The following is an 18,947-nucleotide window of genomic DNA, read 5'->3' on the forward strand; positions in this document are numbered from 1 at the left end:
GAATACAATCCCCCAATGTCACAAAATAAGTGTACATGAAAGCAATTAGCTAGGTGGCTCTTGTTTTTAGAAAAGAAACCTTGAAGTAACCTATATAGTTTTTATGGAGTATTATTTTATTGTTATACTTAAATTTGGTATTTAATGTTCAATTAGACTTAAGTGTTTAACTTTATCTATTTAATGGATATGATTTTAAAGATCTGCGCATTCATATTTAATTGATATTTTAGATTTAAATTTTATTAAATAGTAATTTTGTCATTTTTTATGTTGTTTAAACATATATGTAGATTATATTTGATGGACCCGCCGCCACCCCCTCCCCCTCCCCCACCCCCGCCTCCACCCCCTCCATCTCCACCTCCACCTCCACCTCCACCCCCACCTCCGCCACCCACAGCAGATGAGCTCCGTGAGAGCATGAGGCGTAACCTTAACAACCTCATGCGTGATATTGAGGCTATCTAACATGAGACCCACCCCCCTCCTCACCTACTATGCCTTGCAGATAGCATGCAAGGCGTCATTCACTCCATACATCATTTAGATTCTAATATTGATTCATTCAGATTATGGAGGCAAAACATGTGTGCCTTCTATTCTGACAGCTTATCATATAGAGAGGTTCATAACCTCAATATAGGTAAAGGACATTTTAAAAGCGATTTTCTACACCCTAAGGTGGGTGAGGAGATTAATGAGAAGAAGCCTCACATTTCTATTAGGTGGTGCACACATCCACGTATAGTAGCACATTTTTGGGAGCATTGGTGGATGGTATTTGACCATCCACCACACGTTAATCATGAGGTGCCCATGTACTTCCTTAGGAAGCTATGGGTTGAGTTTGAATTGGGTTTGAAATCCAATTATTTTGATATGAAAGCATTTCAGAGGGTTGGTGGAGGGATGCCTCAGGATAGGCCTAGGGAAAAGTTGAGTGATAGAATGAGAAATTGCAGGCAAGCTCAGCCCCTTGTACCTCTTCCTATGCCTATTGTACCAGCTTCACACCATCACTGAGTAGTTTAATCTGCTCTTACCTCTTTGAGTGCCCTTTCAAGAAATTTGGTACAACAGTGGATGCAGGCGAGACATCTTCGTCCACTTGGACATATTTGTACTAGCTACGGAGGCATATGCACAGGCCCCCAGAGCGATGTTGATGCAGCGCATGATGACCATTATGCTGAGGGTGCTAATTTTGATGATGGCATATACACTGCCCATGGTGATGGTAGTGACGAGATTGATGTGTCATCATTTGTTGACCTCATGCAGTAGGGAGAGTCGGGAGAGAGTCAAGAGCAATAGGTAAAATTTTGATTTTAATTTAAATATAAAGTACACATAATTATTTACTTTCTACATACATGTGTAATTGTATTAACCATATTAATTTGTACTTTCGAAATAACAGAGCATGGATGATATTGTTCCTCCTAGGAGGCAGTATAGTCTTTTTTCGAGACCTATAGACATTGGTGTCCCTCATACGATATGCACTTTGAATTACATTGTAAAAATGTACAGTCAAACTCAAATTTAATAACATGTGTTCATATGTTCTTGTTATTTGATTTTGTAGGGATTGTCCACAAGTACACAGTTTGATGTCAGTGTAGGTCCTGCTCTAGTTACCACTAAGGCATAGCCTCAAATACATACGGTATGACCTTTTGACTGAAGACAAATAATTTGTACTATTTTTATGTATGTACATTGTTATCAACGTATAATCTGAATAATTTTGACTCATGTATATATATTTTATGTGTTTTGATTTTATGAACAAGAGATGGATCATACTCATCCATATAGGCCTCGATATAGTCTATTTTTGACTCCATCTTATGATTATCGTGCTACCACACCTGTAGGCATCTGTGACATTGGCTAGTACTCAAGTATGATATATATACATGTTAAATTTATAGTGTATAAAAAATGTAGTGTACAAATTATGTACTTTTTAGTTTGTGTACTTTGTAATTATTCATGTATATATAATTTTGACTCAACATTTATGTATCCATAATTTTAGGACTATGTCACCATGAGTGTTGCTGAGAGCACATGACTTAGCCATATGGAGGTACCTACATCATCCTTTGAGGTTAGTATTGTGATTTATGTACATAATGTATAGTTCATTATGCTCTAAAATCAAATTTTAAAAATGTATGTATTGTAAATTACAGGACCTCACTACTGCTGCTTTTGATAGTTTTCACATTGCGCCTCCTCCCGTTATTGAGGGACACCCATCTCATGTGGTATTTATTTTATTATGTGGTGAACATTTAATTTATTTGCAAGCTAGATTTTGAAACCCATTTCAATTAAGCATGTACATGATGAGACATGCCTCATGTTACACAGGGCGATCCATCTACCTCACAGGATGTCCCACATGATGAGACAACTTGTATTACATAGGATGATCCATCTGAATCCTCTTCACATGGAGTAAAGAGGACATTCAATTAGATAGATTACATCTTGTTGGCACCTGTAGATTGTGTTTTTATGACACATATTGTATATTTTGATACACTTTGTGTTAGGACAATTAAAATTGTATTATAGATGTATTTTTTTAACTTCATAGATCATGTTATGATGTATGTTAGACCATGTACTATTTTTTTACGACTTCTTATCATGCTTGTATATGTAGTATATATTTTTATGTTTCATAATGTTTTAAGTATCCAAACCATTTTCTTTATTGCAACATATTTTATTCATGAACATATGACACATTTTGTAAGTATATATGCTAGATGAACAATAATTTTAACTATTTATAGAGCATTAGTACTGATATAAAAAAGCTTATTGGATAAATATCACATCAAATTTATGCATTGAGATTCATACAAATAAAATTGACCTACTATTAAATAAATATTTTTCATCCTAAAAATTTAAATTTATAAAATTTAGGTAAAGATTGAAGATTTTTTTAATAAAATGATGGATGGTACCATTCCTTTCACACATTATGAACCCTTATGATACATTACAATCATTAACATCCCATTTGTGTGTCCTATCATAGTTAATGTGTTCTAAGGGGTCCTAATAGGCCCTAAGATGTCCTAGGACCACTAAGAACCCATTATGACCCTTTATGATATATTAAGACCACTTAGGAACTATTATAATGCCTTTGGACATTAGGACCTAGTAGGACTCCCTAAGTCTTATTAACACACATATGAATCAGAGTACCTATAAATGTATCATAAGGAGTCCTTATGTGTTTTATGTTAACATAAGACTAATTATTATGTACTAAGACATGTTAAGACCTATTAGAACCTATAGCACATATTAGGACTGAGTAAGACTCTCTAGGTCCCCTTAATACAAATATGGATCTAAGTACCTAGAAATGTATTATAAGGGGCTCTTATGTGTTGTTTGGTAATGTAAGACTAATTATTACCTAATAAGACCTATTATATCCTAATAATACATATTTAGACTTATTAGAACCTATAAAAAATATTATGACCTATTACGACTCCTATGTCCCCTTACGACACACATGTATGGATAACGTACCTAAAATTAATCTAAAATTAGGAACTAAAGTACTAATCCTAATTGACATAATTTTAACTATTTATAGAGCATTAGTATTGATATCAAAAAGATTATTGGATAAATATCACTTCAAATTGAGGTAGTTTTAATGAGTCCTAATTGGTCCTAATATATTCTAAGGTTTTGTAATGGGTCCTTGGGCCACTTACAATCCATTATGACCCCTTATGATACATTAGAATCATTAACATCCCATTTGTGTGTCCTATTATAGTTAATGTGTTCTAAGGGATCCTAATAGACCTTAAGATGTCCTAGGACCACTAAGAACCCATTATGACCCTTCATGATATATTAAGACCATAGTTTAAAATCCAAGAGGAAACATTAGGACTGATTACAACCACTTAGGAACTATTATAATGCCTTTGGACATAGTAGTGAATCATATGATAGTGAATGTGTTCAGAGGGGTTATAATTGGTTCTTATGAGTCCTAATGGCCCCAAATGGACTATAAGGGTTCCTAACGGGTCCTAAAAGGTCATGGGATCACTTAAAACACATTAGAACCCCTTAAGACACATTAGGACCCATTAGGGCATATTATAACCCATTAGTGTGTCTTAAATGCCCCTTAAGATTATCTAAGATGCATTAATGAATTTTATTATGTTTTAAATGGTCATAATGTGCACCCTAAACAATATTAATGGGCTTTCAAACCACATAGGACCAATCGTGATCCATTGTGAGATATTAGGACCACTTAGGACACATTACTATGTCTTGCAATGGTTAATGTGTTATAAGAGGTTTTAATGGGGTCTAATGGGTCCTAATATGTGCGAGTGGATCCTAATGTGTCATAATGAGACCTAATGTGTACTAATGGGTCCTAAAAATGCCTAATGTCCCTTTAGAACATATGACTAATATGACTATAAAGGCTCATAATGGGTCATAATGGTTCTTAGGAGGTTGTAATTAGTCTCAAGGATTCCTCGAACCACTTAGGACCCACTAAAACTCCTTAGGAAAAAATAGGATTGAATAGGACACATTACAACCCTAAAGTGTATTGTATGATGATTAATGTGTTCTAAGGGTTCATAAAGTGTGTTAATGGTATGAATGGGTTCCAAGGAGTCATAATGGGTCCTAAGGTTTCTTATGACCACATATGGCCCATCAAAACCTCTTGGAAATATTAGAATGTACTAGGACACATTAGAAAAGATTACTTTTAGGACTACAATTATAACTAATGTGTTGTAAGGGGTCCTAAGAGGTGCGAATTTGTCCTTAGGTGTCGTAATGGGACTACTTTCTAATAAATTACAGGCACTTATAACCCTCCCCATATCCCTCCCTCCCTCTCTCTCCTTCTCTTCCTCCTTCCCTACCTCTCACTTAGCATGGTTATCATGGTTAAACATACATGTCAATTATCAACATAACAATAGCATATAATCAATACAATGAGTAATGATCTTTAAATTATCATGTACAAGTGAAGGGTTATTAATTACAATCAATGGTAATTTGAAACTTCAAACAAACATTAATTTAAACACGCTTGAATGTAAAAGTAATGGAAAAAAGTAGGAGGCCATTACTTAAATTGACAATTAATTTATAATATCAAGTGCACACCTTTAACTTTAAAATAGAAGTAAACTCTTGTTTTTAAATTTGTTTGTACAACATATTTCAAAATATATGTAAGACAATGTCAATGATAAATATATAGAAGCACGAACTCAAAATATAAAATTGGTTCAACACATGTCTTCAAATGAGGTCCTGTAAAATAAAATTGTAAAACAAAAAAACATGTTAATAAACACATAAATTAATATGAGGTAGCTGAACTATGTAAATATATGTGTAATTTGTATGTACTCACTATGTGGAATTGCACAAGATGTTGATGCTCAATCCACTTTAACACTTAAATTTGCATAAATTGTAATTGAGACCTGACTAAGAGGAATATATATAAGTACATATATCAAAATACATACATGTAATTAAATTATATAAGTGCATGTATAAAAATAACACAATAAAGAAAAAACTTACGTGTGTTTGATTTAAATGTAGTCATCCCACTGTACCATCTGCATCCTCTCTCTTTTGCAATGCATCTATGATTGTCTTGTGCTTGTCCATTGAAATTGTCCATAATACCTTATTGGCAAGTCTCCCTTTGTATCTTTCTAATTTGATATTCGTTGCCACAACTAAATGAGAATAGTGTAAAATCTTCTTTTCGGTTTGGTAGTCTTCAAATGCTGGTAAACCATTTCTTCTTGTTAGGTATCTACGTAGCTAGGTGCCAACTACAACGATAGACCCGATTGGATACTCAAAATCATCATCGTCTACTTGATGACATATCAATTTTTTCTTAGGTTCCACACATCTAGCAAGCCAATACTCAGTCTGTTCATCATTATTACTAGGCGCAATAACAACATAAACATGTCCTACAAGATAAGATAAAGTACAGAAACACTTTAATCACATGAGTACATATGCAAATTATATAAATTGAAGCATGAGATCACAACAAAATCTAATTAAATTGTGCATACCAGGTTCTATGAGGTCTGAAATACGATCATAGTCTTCTGATGCAAAAGTAACATTCTAGTCTTCATTTACTATATCATCTTCAAAATGCGTGTTAGTAGGTGCTAATGGTCTTTGTTGCCAATCTTCAACCCATTCTGTATTCTCACATTCTTCTCATTCACCCGCAAGACAAAATTGACAAAAACAAGCAAGCTCCCTAGTTCATATAGTCCAAGTGTTAGAATTTGAACTCCTAAATGAATGCCATTTAGCTGACCCACTAATTGTATCATAGTCATATCTTGAAAAGATATTCTTTTCTTCAACTAGGTAGAAGAAACATTTGATTGTAGAGTTCTGACTTGATCCCGTGTATAAATATTTGTTACACCATTCAACAATCTCATGTGCATTTTTGAATTTAGCTTTTTCCTCAAATTTTAATTGCTCTATACTACGGGCTCTCTTCACACATGCACCAACACCATCATGTTCTCCTTTACCATGTCCAGCCTCAAAAAAAACTCCACACATGTTGGATGTTAGTTTGCCTATGTGTCCTACTCAACCAATAGAACATTCTAGCATTCTCGAATTGTCCTGTACAATTATCTGACCATATCCAATGTTGTGTCATTTGAATTTGTCTCTCTTTTAAATTATCATAAAAGACCTTGAAACAATATTGGACAAACTCAGATGAATGGAGTTTATTATCACTCATATAAAAATGGTACTTTCTTAATATTTTTTGATCCTCCTCTGTACTATCAGGTGCATGCCTATAAACTATATAAACATAAATTGTTACTTGCACTGAATTGTAATATTGTGGTTGTACCTCTTCTTGCGGTGCAAGCATGTAGTTCTTTGCAAAGTCAACAACTGAAAGTATAGTACCATTTGGAAATGTATTCTTACATATGATAAATTGTCCATCAAGCCATCTAGAATATTGAGAGTGTTTATGATCACACTCTTAAACTCATCCATAAATGCATGACAACTAACTTTATCTGTAACTATATCACATCTTCTTCTAATCTTCCCATCCTTCAATGGATATTCAATAGTTTTGAATCTTTTTACCTCAACTAATTGTTGTCCAAAAGTAGTCAAAGCATTTTCATGCAAACATTCATCTAACAAAGAAAGATTGTCGCACATATCACATCTACCATAAAGACATGCATTGAAAAGAAAGTATTGATCATTAGGTGGCTTACAAAACAAACCTGATATGAAATCCTTTATAGTTTGAGGTGGTTCTTTTATACCACATTCCTACAACATTTCTTTACTATATATGGTACCACGTATAGATCAAAATACATCATAATGGTAACGAAATCGAATATGAGTTTTACAACAACATGTGATTCTTTCCTTGTTAATCCTTACATACCATGGTTTACCCTTTTCATAAGATCTTTAACTAATGGTAATATTTAATACCTTACCATCTACAAAATTTTTAAACAGTTCAGTTTGAGTCATGTCCAAAAGGTGCTTAGGATGTGGATCACGTATTTTTGACCCAATTCTCAATTTAAGAACATCTCTTGAATTAGGTGATACTCTTGTATTATCATGCCAAAAAATTTCAATCAAACTTTTGACTTCACTAGTAAGTTTCATATCACATCTCGGGAGTCTACCACTAGAAGTCCATAAAATATTTGTTGGATCACATTCAAAGTTAACCCTTCTCTTTACAACTCTTTTTAAAGTCTTATGATTCACATTAAGATATCCATTTATGTTGCTAATCAATCTTTTGTCAGATGTTGATTTGTTAACTAAAGTTGTTGTTATTGCTCGTCGTGCTACATTCTTATCTTTAGACCGACTTCTCTTTCTAATAACATCAAAGGCACTAGCAACAGTGGATACAACTTGTTTCAAAGACTCATTTTTATTCTTAGGTTTTGCATACATTCCCAACCTTCTCATTACTTTTCGCATTTTAGACATTTTAATTAGTTGCAACATTAACTAACATTGAAACCCAAATTTCTTATTATAAAAAAATAGTCTATACAATCTATAAGCATGTGTCCTAATTTGTCTCTATGAAACCAATCCCTCAAGATTATCTAACACATCATTAGGAATATGAAGATTATGTTCAGACACTTACTATCATCCTGACATGTTTTTTTAGTGGTTGGTGTTTCTATGTCTACATTCATGTAGTTTTTATTTTCAATTGACATTTTCTTTTCACTGTTATTTGGGATTTGAATCTCATTTTCAATTTTTCTTCGTATTTTTTTCGAGGCATGCATTTCAATTGGAGTTTTTTGTGCATGATCATTTGACAATTGCTTCTCATAAAGAAAATCTAAATCGTTTAAATTGTAACTTGCTTCTAAAAAATTACCAATTTCATCACGAGAGAAAAGTCAAGGGTTTGGAGACACACCTATATTAAATGCATGATTAGAATGTGCACCTGAATTTTCTTGTATTGGGTTCTCTTCTTTGACCTCTTCATCCATCATGGTATCCTCAATGTCCTTCTCCTTTGAAACATTGTTCAAGTCTCTAATTCTCTGTCTTCTCTCTCGTTGATGTCATGCTTCATTCTCTTTATTTGCTGCAATCTCCTCATCTATCAAAACTTTTGCTTTCTTCTTTCTTCATTGTTTTGATCCCATGTTTGCAACAATTTTAAATTTGAGTCAGTAGCTTGCAAATTGTATGAGGACAGGAAAACATAATAACTATGATAGAATTCGTTGTTGTAGATCAAAACTGTTATTCAATCATTTCAATCATTGAAAGTCGATATGTGGGGCAGCTTTTGGGGCCCAACAGGTACATTAGAAATGGGTACCCATTTGCTTAAAAATCGAGTACAACGGTTGAAAGCAACCGGACACCCAATTTTTGAATTACAAATTGGGTGCCCAATTCTTGAGACATGAGCAGGAATTTGGTATGGCATCCAACTTTTGCATGGGGTTTTGCCTTGGGGAAAGGCATGGCATAGGCTTGGTCCCACCAAGCCATGCCTTTATGATCCATTTTTTTTCTAAGGCATTTAATTGATAATTTTTGGGATTGTCATAATTTTTTTATAGTCATCCCCATTGAATTTTTTGATGAAACAAAAACCCATTATAGGTCTTACTATTTTGATTCCAAAAATGTAAATTTTATAGTGTTATTAGTTTATTTTCTATTTTTCCATTATTTATTAATCACAACTATCTCTTAAACGTTAAAAAGTGACATTCACTAAAACTTTAATAACTTTTTATTTTATAATTTTCCTTAAATTAATTTATATGTCATCAATCTACATACAATTCTTTTGAGGATTTTTTTTTTTTTTTTTGAAAAAAGTGAGATTTTGATCAAATTATGTGGTCCGTACACAAGAGGTTTTAAAATTTACCTTTATAGCCAATTAATAATAAAAAAATAAAAAAATTACTCAATAAAAAATTCAAGAAAAATATTGTCATCAATCTTAGGTGTATTAAGTAACTCCCTGTAAAAGGATTTGCAAAAATTAATTTATTTGTGTCAAATTATGGTGTCCGTACACAAGCGTGGTATGGTCTTAAAATAGGCATTTTGAAAAAGTAGTTTTTAAAGATCCATATCAAAAAAAAATCTATCATATGGGTACACAAATAAATTACATATTCAAAAACTAGATTCCAAACACTAAAAATTTTATTTCTAGAGTTTTTTAATATTCAATCTCTAAATGCCTCAAATTTTGACATCAATTGACAAAAAATTTCAAAAACAGGAAAAACACTTCCACTTTTTGGCCAAAAGTGAGACCCAACTTCTTGCACTAACCATTAAACTATTGTGTTTTCAAAACCAAATGAGTTATGAAATTTGCATTATTTTGTGCCTTATATGATGTGTGGTTTACTGTTGTGGGTTTCAGGTTTGACTTAGTACTTTGACAAATCAGGATGTTTACCAAAGGCTTGGGGGTTTTGTTCTGTGATGATGTTGTTTATACAATCTTTTATACTTGACCATGGTGATGTGTCACATGTTTCTATGATGAGTTATGATCAATGCTTGTTTGTGCTTTCCAGTTGCTTGTATAGAACTAAGTTGATATTTGTCACTTTCTTGTTGTAACCTTTGAGCTTTCAATCGGTTATCTTCTAGTGCTTTCAAGTTGCTTATTTAGGATTGAGGTGATTATTGTGTTTTGTCTTGTAGTGCTTTCCAGTTGCTTGCATAAGATTGAGGTGAATTTTATGGTTTGTCTTTAGGTGCTTGCTAGTTGCTTGTAAAGGATTGAGATGATTACTGTGTTCTATCTATAGGTTCTTTCATGTCACTTGTAAAGGACTGAGGTGAAAATTGTGATTTTATGATTTGTACTTTTATGAGCCTAGGGTAGATAATCTATGTGTACATTGGGAAGTGGCTTGCAATGGGGGTTGAAGCACAGAGTGGTTGCCTGGGTAACCCATTATAAGTTGTTTTAATAAGTGATAACATTTCATCAAATGGGAATAAAATGATTAATAAGAGTTAGTTTTTCCCCCTCACATGCCTCGAGTGCTAGTATAGGCTAGGATGGAAGTAGAGAGGATGCTTGGTTGTGACCTTGCTTCGTTAGTATGTGTTGTTTGTATGAAGGATACTAGTGTCGCATAAAGACACTGGGGGGCAGAGTCCAGAGAGGTTGCCAAAGTAACCATAGAGTTGGCTCATGCAATAAAACTTGACCACTTGCATAGTAGATTCCATATGTGTCATTGTTGCCTCTAGGATTAGATGATACTTGTGTCTTGGTACCCTTTGAGATAGTTTTCTTTCAGGTGTTTCCTCAACCTAGATGTTGGTTATGACTTGTGGCCTATTATCCATTTGGGACTTGAGATTATCTCCTCAACATGGTGGGAGTGGGTCATTTAGGTTCCACGAGGTCGGGTGGTAGTGCATTTTTTTTATACCATTGAGATCTGATAGTTCGATGTTGTTTGCTAGAGTTCCTTGTGCAATTGTACCTTTCTTTCTAATTTTATGTTTCTAATAGACAGTTATATTATGTTGTACTGTATTTGTTTATCAGAGATCTTATTAAATGATGTATTATATTCATGATGTATTTTCTTTAAGCTTTTCATACCCCGTTACTTGTATAGTGGATGATTATGCATTCTAATTATGCCAAGTGACATCCTGTAATTGTATATTATTTAAATGGATTTATACTTGTGATTATTCTTTGATATGGATTTGTTATGTATTCGATTTAGTATTAATTAAGCTTAAATGTGATTCAATGTCATGGGACTCTTAAGAGATCTAATCTACTTTGATGGTTGTATGTATGTGAGTTATTGCTTCCGATATATTTTATATGTTGTTGTTTAATTATTATCTTTAAAAATAAATATTTGACAAACTTAGTGAAACTTTAGGTTAAATTCTTTTGGGTTCCCTGGCAGAGCGTTACACTGCTGAAGTGAGCCCTATTAGGAGCTAACCTTGTTATAGGTTACAAAAAATATTGTTAAGTATGACCTTGTTAGAGGACTTAGATCACCCTATTAGGAGTGGCTTGGTTAGAGGTTTTCAAAAACTTCAATCTTGAAATGTCACCTTGTTAGAGGATTTACAATATGACGATTAAGTCAACTTTGTTAAGAGATTTCTTCACCGTTGCAATGGTTAGTAGGTAACAATAATTTGACTTGATTTATGAAGCAACTTCCTTTTTCAGATTCAGATCTTTGGTCAAGCTTGACTTATAGATCCTTATTAATCAGATGTTCTTTGTTGATTATCTTTCACACTTTCCTACTCTGCCTTTTCCTTCTCTCACATGTCCATTTTATTCCACATTTCACTTGTACATTATATCCTCACTATTTGGCCTTTCATATATATCATAAAATTTGATAGGTTGGCTTGAATACCTTTTCATATAATCATTAAACATCCAAATAGTCGACCTCAAGCAATTAATTATTAGACAATTGTATTTTGCTATCACTCGATCACTATTGAAATTGATCACTCGATTAACATTGGGAGTCCTTTGATGCCCAACTACTCAATTAACATTGCAAGCAGTATATCCTTCATTAACTGACTGCTCGGTTAACACTAAAAGTGCTTGGGTAATACTGAAAGTCCTTCATTGCTTGGTTAATATTGACATTTGTGTAACATAATATTGACAACATACAATTTGTAGAATTGTTTCCAAAAAATCTTATGAGATTATTGTTAGCTACTTCAATAATAGAAGCCTCCAATTTATTATAAAAGGACGTTGGATCCATCTTTTCATTACAAAAAAAATCTTGTATTCCTTTCTTTCCATAATTTTCATAAGAGTATGGAAGGGGATATTTTTCATTAATTATTATAAACCTTGGAATAACCATGTTTCAACCAGCTATTTTTATTTTTTTAATAAGTTATTAGGGAAAGCGGTTTGCCAATTTAATTTCTTACATAACCAATACCATCAATTTTTAGCAAAGGGACAATCATAAAGTAAGTGTTCAAAATTTTATGATTCCTTTTCACAAAGTGAGCATCTAGATGGTCCTTCAAAACCCATCTTGGTAAACCTATCTGCTATTAGAAATTTCTTTTAAAGAGTAGCCCAAAAGAAGATACCTACTTTTAGAAGGCATGTCAGATTCCAACATAGATTTAGAGGGATGTTAATATTATCTCATTGTTGAGAATTTATTATCTTGTCATGCCCTAGTCTGACTTTATAATTTCCATCCTTCGAGGCTCCCCAAATAAGTTTATCTTTCCTATCTTTATGATTTGCCTATCTATTTATTTAAAAAAGGTTAAAAAATGCACTTTTCCTATGATGAAAGCGGAGTTTCATCTAAAGTTTTCCATTGACATCCTCCATACTAATTATTACTAATTTTAATTTTATAATCACTCACATTCTTATCCCGCAGAGTTGAAAGAGCATTTTTTGTGTTTGTAGGTAATTCTACACTATTTGAAGAAGGGATGCCATCCCATGACTCTTCCCCAAATAAAATATCCTTCCCTAAATCTATATCCCAAGTTAAATTTCTCGCTATTAATGGATGGTAGCTCAACATAAAGTACCAAATTCTTTAACCTTTTGGAGGACTTTTAGTTCTAAACAAAGACGACGAATTATTATTGTTTAAATATTTATGATACAAAAGTTTAGCACATTTACTATTATGTTCTATAAACATTCTCCAAATAATTTTTGCCCCTAGTGCCTCATTTTGCCAACTCAATTTTTTAATGCCTAGGCCTCCAAATTCTTTACATCTACACATTTTTCCCATTTTATCAAAGTTTATTTTTTCTTATCTCTAGTTCCTTGCTAAATGAAAATTTTAAGTTTAGCATCTAATTTCCTTTTTACACCTGGATAGGGGAAGACATTACATATGATAAGTGGGGGTGGTTGAAAATATTGCTTTGATCATAGTCATTCTTCTAGCTTTACTTAACTGTTTCCCATTTCAAATTCTCATTTTTTAAATCTTTTTTTTTTCTAAAATTGTATCCCACTATTTACTTTCTCTAATACCTTTTTCAAGTTGAATATCAAGGTATTTGCATGAAAAGGTTCCTTTTTTAAATTCCATTATTCTACAAATTTCTCTCTCCACTTCCTCTTTGGTATTAATAAAGAAATTTTTTGATTTGTTAGCATTTACTTTTTGACCTGATGCTTCCATATAATTATTTATTATTTTCTTAAAATTTTGAACTTCTTCCAAAGTGCTTTCTCTTGGTAGAATTGTATCATCTACAAATTATTGATGTGTCATTTTAGGGACCTCCTCAGTTATTGTGATTCCTCTAATTTTCCTTTCAGTTGAGCCTTTATTATTTCTCTGCCAAAAGCTTCTATCATAATAATGGAGAGAAAAGGTGATATGGGATCCCCTTGCTTAATACCTCTAGATATGCTAAAAATTCCTTCAAGGTGTCATTTATGAGAAGGGAGATTTTTGGTGTCAAAATGCAGTTATATATTAAGTTGATCCATTATCATATAAACTCAAAAGCTTTGAGTGCTTTACATAAAAAGCTCCAAGCCACTCTATCGTAGGCCTTTTGTATATCTAACTTCATTAGCATACAAGATTATTGTACTACATTAATTAATTCTTGGATTATGATAATACCATCAAGAATTGACATAAAACATGTCTGTTCCTCTAAAATGAGCTTTGGTATTACGTTTTAAAGTCTATTAGCTAAAAATTTTGAGAGTATTTTGATTATATTACATAAGGCTATGGACCTAAAATCTCTTGGATCCATCTATTTAGTTTCCTTTGGAAATAAAGCTACAAATGTATTGTTAATTTCAATTAGAAGGGATCTAAAATTCCTAGTTGCTTCAATAGCCTTCCAAAGGTCATCTCCCAAAATATCCCAACATTTTTGAAAAAAAGAATTTTGAAAGCCATTGGGGTTTGGAGAATTATCAGGACTAAGTTGAAAAATGGGATCTTTAATTCCTACTCTAGTAAATTTCTTATTTAACTTTTTATTATATTCTACAATAAGTATTTTCAGAGTAGATCCTAGCATCTTATTCTAAGCTATTAAATTTGATGATTCAAAATTATTAAGGATATTTGTATAATAATTCATAAAGATTTCCACTATCTCATTTGAGTTTTCAATTACCCTTTCTGATAGTATCCTTGATTTTTGCTATTACATTTATATTTCTCCTATTAATAGTACCATAATAATTTTTTTAATATGTTTCTATCACCTTCTAACAACCATGTTTCTCTTGATTTTTGTTTCTAGAATATTTCTTCTTTTGCTAGGATATTTTCTTGTTTAGCTAGAAGTTCTTTTTCTTTGATATATTTTTCATTATTCATTCCCACCCTAATTATTTCTTCATTTAAGTTTTTCAATTCTTCTTCATCCTCTATTTTTTTCTTTAATATGTTATTAACATTATCTCTTTTAAAAAAATTAATTTAATTTTAATTTTTTTTTAATGATTTCAATTTGGCTATGAAACAAAACATCCTTGATCCTTCAAATTTCTCTTCGTGCCACCATTGATATATATCATTAAGAAATTCTTTATCTAGAAACCATATTTTTTCACACTTAAATGAATTTCTTGAAGGTTTTTGTGATTCACCAATTTCTAGTCTGTCCGAATAGTGATCATACCCTACATTAGGGAGAATAATTGTATTGAAAGGATGCTTAACACATATTAAATTTCCTTTAAATATAAATATATTCAATCTTTTTGCTATATTACAAAAGCTAGATTGTATATTATTCCATGTGAAGATCCCAATAAATGTTGGGATGTCAATAAGGTTATTATTTGTGAACCATGCTTTGAAATCTAACATAGCTTGGTTAATGGTTGCGGATCCACTTGCTTTTTCTCCTGAAACTATAATTGCATTAAACTCCCCCCTAATGAAAACATTTTCTTGTGGATTTAACTCTAAATAATTGCTAATCTCATTACAAAATTCCTTCTTATTCTTTGTTGGTGTTGGGCCATACACATTAATAAGTAGGAATTAAATATCACTTTTGAACCTTTTTACTCTCCCCCTCATCCAATTATTATTAGATACAAGTGGAGTGAAATCCACCCTTCTTGGATCATGTATCCCACTTAAGGCCCCAACTAAATCAACTAATTCCATTTTCTAAGAACCTAGTTTTCTTTTAAATTTTTCTTGTTCTTTGTTAAGTTTCACTTATTGTACTAGTACTATATTTGATTCAAATAATGTTAATTTGTGCTTGAGTAAGCCCTTTTTTGTTAGGGGCATTTAGGCCCCTGAAATTCCATGTTATTAGCTTCATGGCTCTATGGGAAGGAATTTTCCCTTCCCTACATTCATAAGAACGTCAATCTTTTTTTGGTTTCTAGCTAGTCTTGTAACTGCTCTAAGTTTAAGTAAGGATTTATTTTTCTACTCTATTTTCTGGATATTGGATGTTCTAAACCTTATAAGTTTTCCACAATACTAAGATTCTCTAGATTTTTACTAGTGTTTTGCACACTTGCTGCAATAGATTCATCTTCCATTTTATCTAAGTGTCATTTTTCTAGTTCTTTCATAATTTTGTCACTACATCCTCTATCATCTTCATCTATTTCTCTACCTATTATTTTCTTATTTTGACTATTTTCACCATTTATTTTATCTATAACTTGCTAATAAAATTCTATTTCTTGGATTTCGAACTCCTCCCAATTTTGGCATTTTCCTACTTTGTTACTATCTAAACTATCCAAACCCCATTTCTCTGGTATTACTTTCTTGATTTATCAATTATGATTCCCTTAAAAATGTCTTCACCTCAATAGGAATATATCTACAATCACCTTCTCTTTTCTCTACTTTTTCTCAAGAAGGTGAATTAGAATTTATTTCCTTTTGTCTTACATTAATGCACTCTTTTATTGTTATTATAATTGCTTGTTTATCTTCCCCTATTCCTACTAAAATGCCTAATACTATGTTTTTATCTAATATTGATTCATTTTCCCCTTAGTATCTGTTAAATTGTGTTTTTCTATGTTATCCTCTAAATCCTCATCTTCAAATTCTTCCTTATCTGTATCCACGATTTTCTCAATTAACCATATTTTTTCCTTCACTGTTTATTCACTTTTTTTGTCTTCTTCTTCAATGTCAAGATCCTTAGAGAATTAGAGAACCAAGTCGATTCATTATGCTAACTATGTTTAATGTCGTTTCTTCAGCTTATGCCACTTGATCCTGAATAATTTTTATTCTAATTTCATTTTTTTTTCAAGATTAGAAGTAAACTTTAGCTCCTTTTACCCTTCTATATCTAGCTAGTTGCCAAGCATATTATCTTTTTTGAAAGAATATTTACCTCCTATTGGTGTTTTCCATAGCTTATATAGCTTTTGATTTTTTTTTGATTTTTTCCTTAATTAAATTAGAATCCTCTATAGTTTATTTTCCTATATTCTCTACCTCTACAATTTCTAACATTGAATTGATATCTTCTATATTGATCTCATATTCTATCACCCTAAGTTGTTTCTCTTTTTGGTCTTTTGTATCTTATTCTTTTCACTCTTGCCTTCTCTATTTTAGACAAGTCTCTAAATTTCCCCTCATTAAAATTGTTTTCTTTTCTATCTTATTGGGTTGCTAGGTTCTTGGTATTTTTGATATCTCTATTATCTTCTACTAAATCATTAATATCTCCTATTGTTTCTAATATCTCTTATCTGATTTCTAGATTCTTAGTTGAATTATTCTAAGAGACCAATAAGGATTTGTTTTCTATATAAGTTTTCTCATGTCCTTGATTAAATTCTGGAAGTAAAGAGGCAAAACTCTCCCTAACCTTTTCATTGTTCAGCCTAAGACTATAATCTTGGCCCCCACCTTGATTCGGTATATGATCTCTATATCGTTCATCCCAAAGGGTTAGTTGGTCACTTAAATCACTTTGAATTAATAAAAATTCATGGATTAATCTTCCATGTTCCTTCATATTCTCTCTAATAGCTTCTATGAATATATTTTTCTTTACGCATATCTCACATTGATAAAATCTCTTTATGTTTTCCTCAGCTATATACTCCACCTTTTCTTTATTGTTTTTATGAAATAAGTTTCCTAGGTCCATATATTGTTCTCTATTCCCTTGATCTTCTATATCCTAAACTGACTATTTATTGGAGAAGTGGGGGTATTTTCTATTATCTTTCCTACCTCCTTTATTTCCTTAGTTGGTTGGCAAATCTTGCTTGCTAGGTTTAACCTAGGAGTTAATTGGTTGTGCTATGTTACTTTTCCTATTCATTCTAAGAACTGATGCTCTTGATTTACTTAGGTTTGATTATTAGTTTGTTTCTTATTCCATTTGGTGATATTAGGAAATACTTCTTCTAAATTATAACTTCTTTCATAAAATAATAATTTAGTTGTCATGGGAGTTACAACGTGATCTAATATGATTATGTCATGGTTGTATCCTTCATATTTGGAGTAGTTAATATGATAAATGGATCTATTTGTAATTACTTTTAATGGCTTGAATTTATAAAGGTCTTGTTCCAAATTGATTAGAATTTTGTTATCATTTGAATTATTATAATTTACTTCAAAACCTTCCAATTCTCCTAAAGATAGACTAATGCTTTTTTAAATTTGAAGATGTAATAGCTCTATTGGTAATGCTTAAATTGTTACTGAGGTAGGGATTTGTAGTTTTTTAGAATTAAAATCACTAAAGTTTGGATTCCATTTTATGAATTTCACAAAATATCTTTTGTAAAAATGAACAGAACTTGAAAGAAGTTGATCTCTAATTATTATTTTTCTTTACATTGAATATATACTAATCTGTTGGATAAAGAGGATATACTTACATGTTTTGCGTAGTGATTTTTTAACCATCTAGGAAATTTTGGTTTTTTTTTTTTGTCTTTGACCCATTCTAGTATGCAAATAGCCTCAGATATTGACATTCGAACCATCTATTCTTATTGGGCTTATTACTGATAATCAGATTATTTTTATAGTCTTTCTTATTGGCCAAGATAGTTCCTTTATGGTTAGTTGTTCCCACTATGGTCCTAGGTCTTAGGGCATCCTTCTTGCTTATTATTAAGGTCTTTGCCCTAGTCATATTGCTAGTATGTTTTCTGTGAGGTAGAATATAAACATTGCCCTTTTCTAGATTCATTCTTGTTGTCCTTGCTGATATAGATTTAAAAGCATCTGACTTATTATTAATTTGTGTTCCTCCTGCATCCTTCTATTCTTGGAGATGGAAATCTATTTATTTCC

Source organism: Cupressus sempervirens, chromosome 3 (genome assembly GCF_028749045.1).
Source record: "Cupressus sempervirens isolate cs-2001-9-10 chromosome 3, ASM2874904v1, whole genome shotgun sequence".
Lineage (NCBI taxonomy): Eukaryota > Viridiplantae > Streptophyta > Pinopsida > Cupressales > Cupressaceae > Cupressus > Cupressus sempervirens.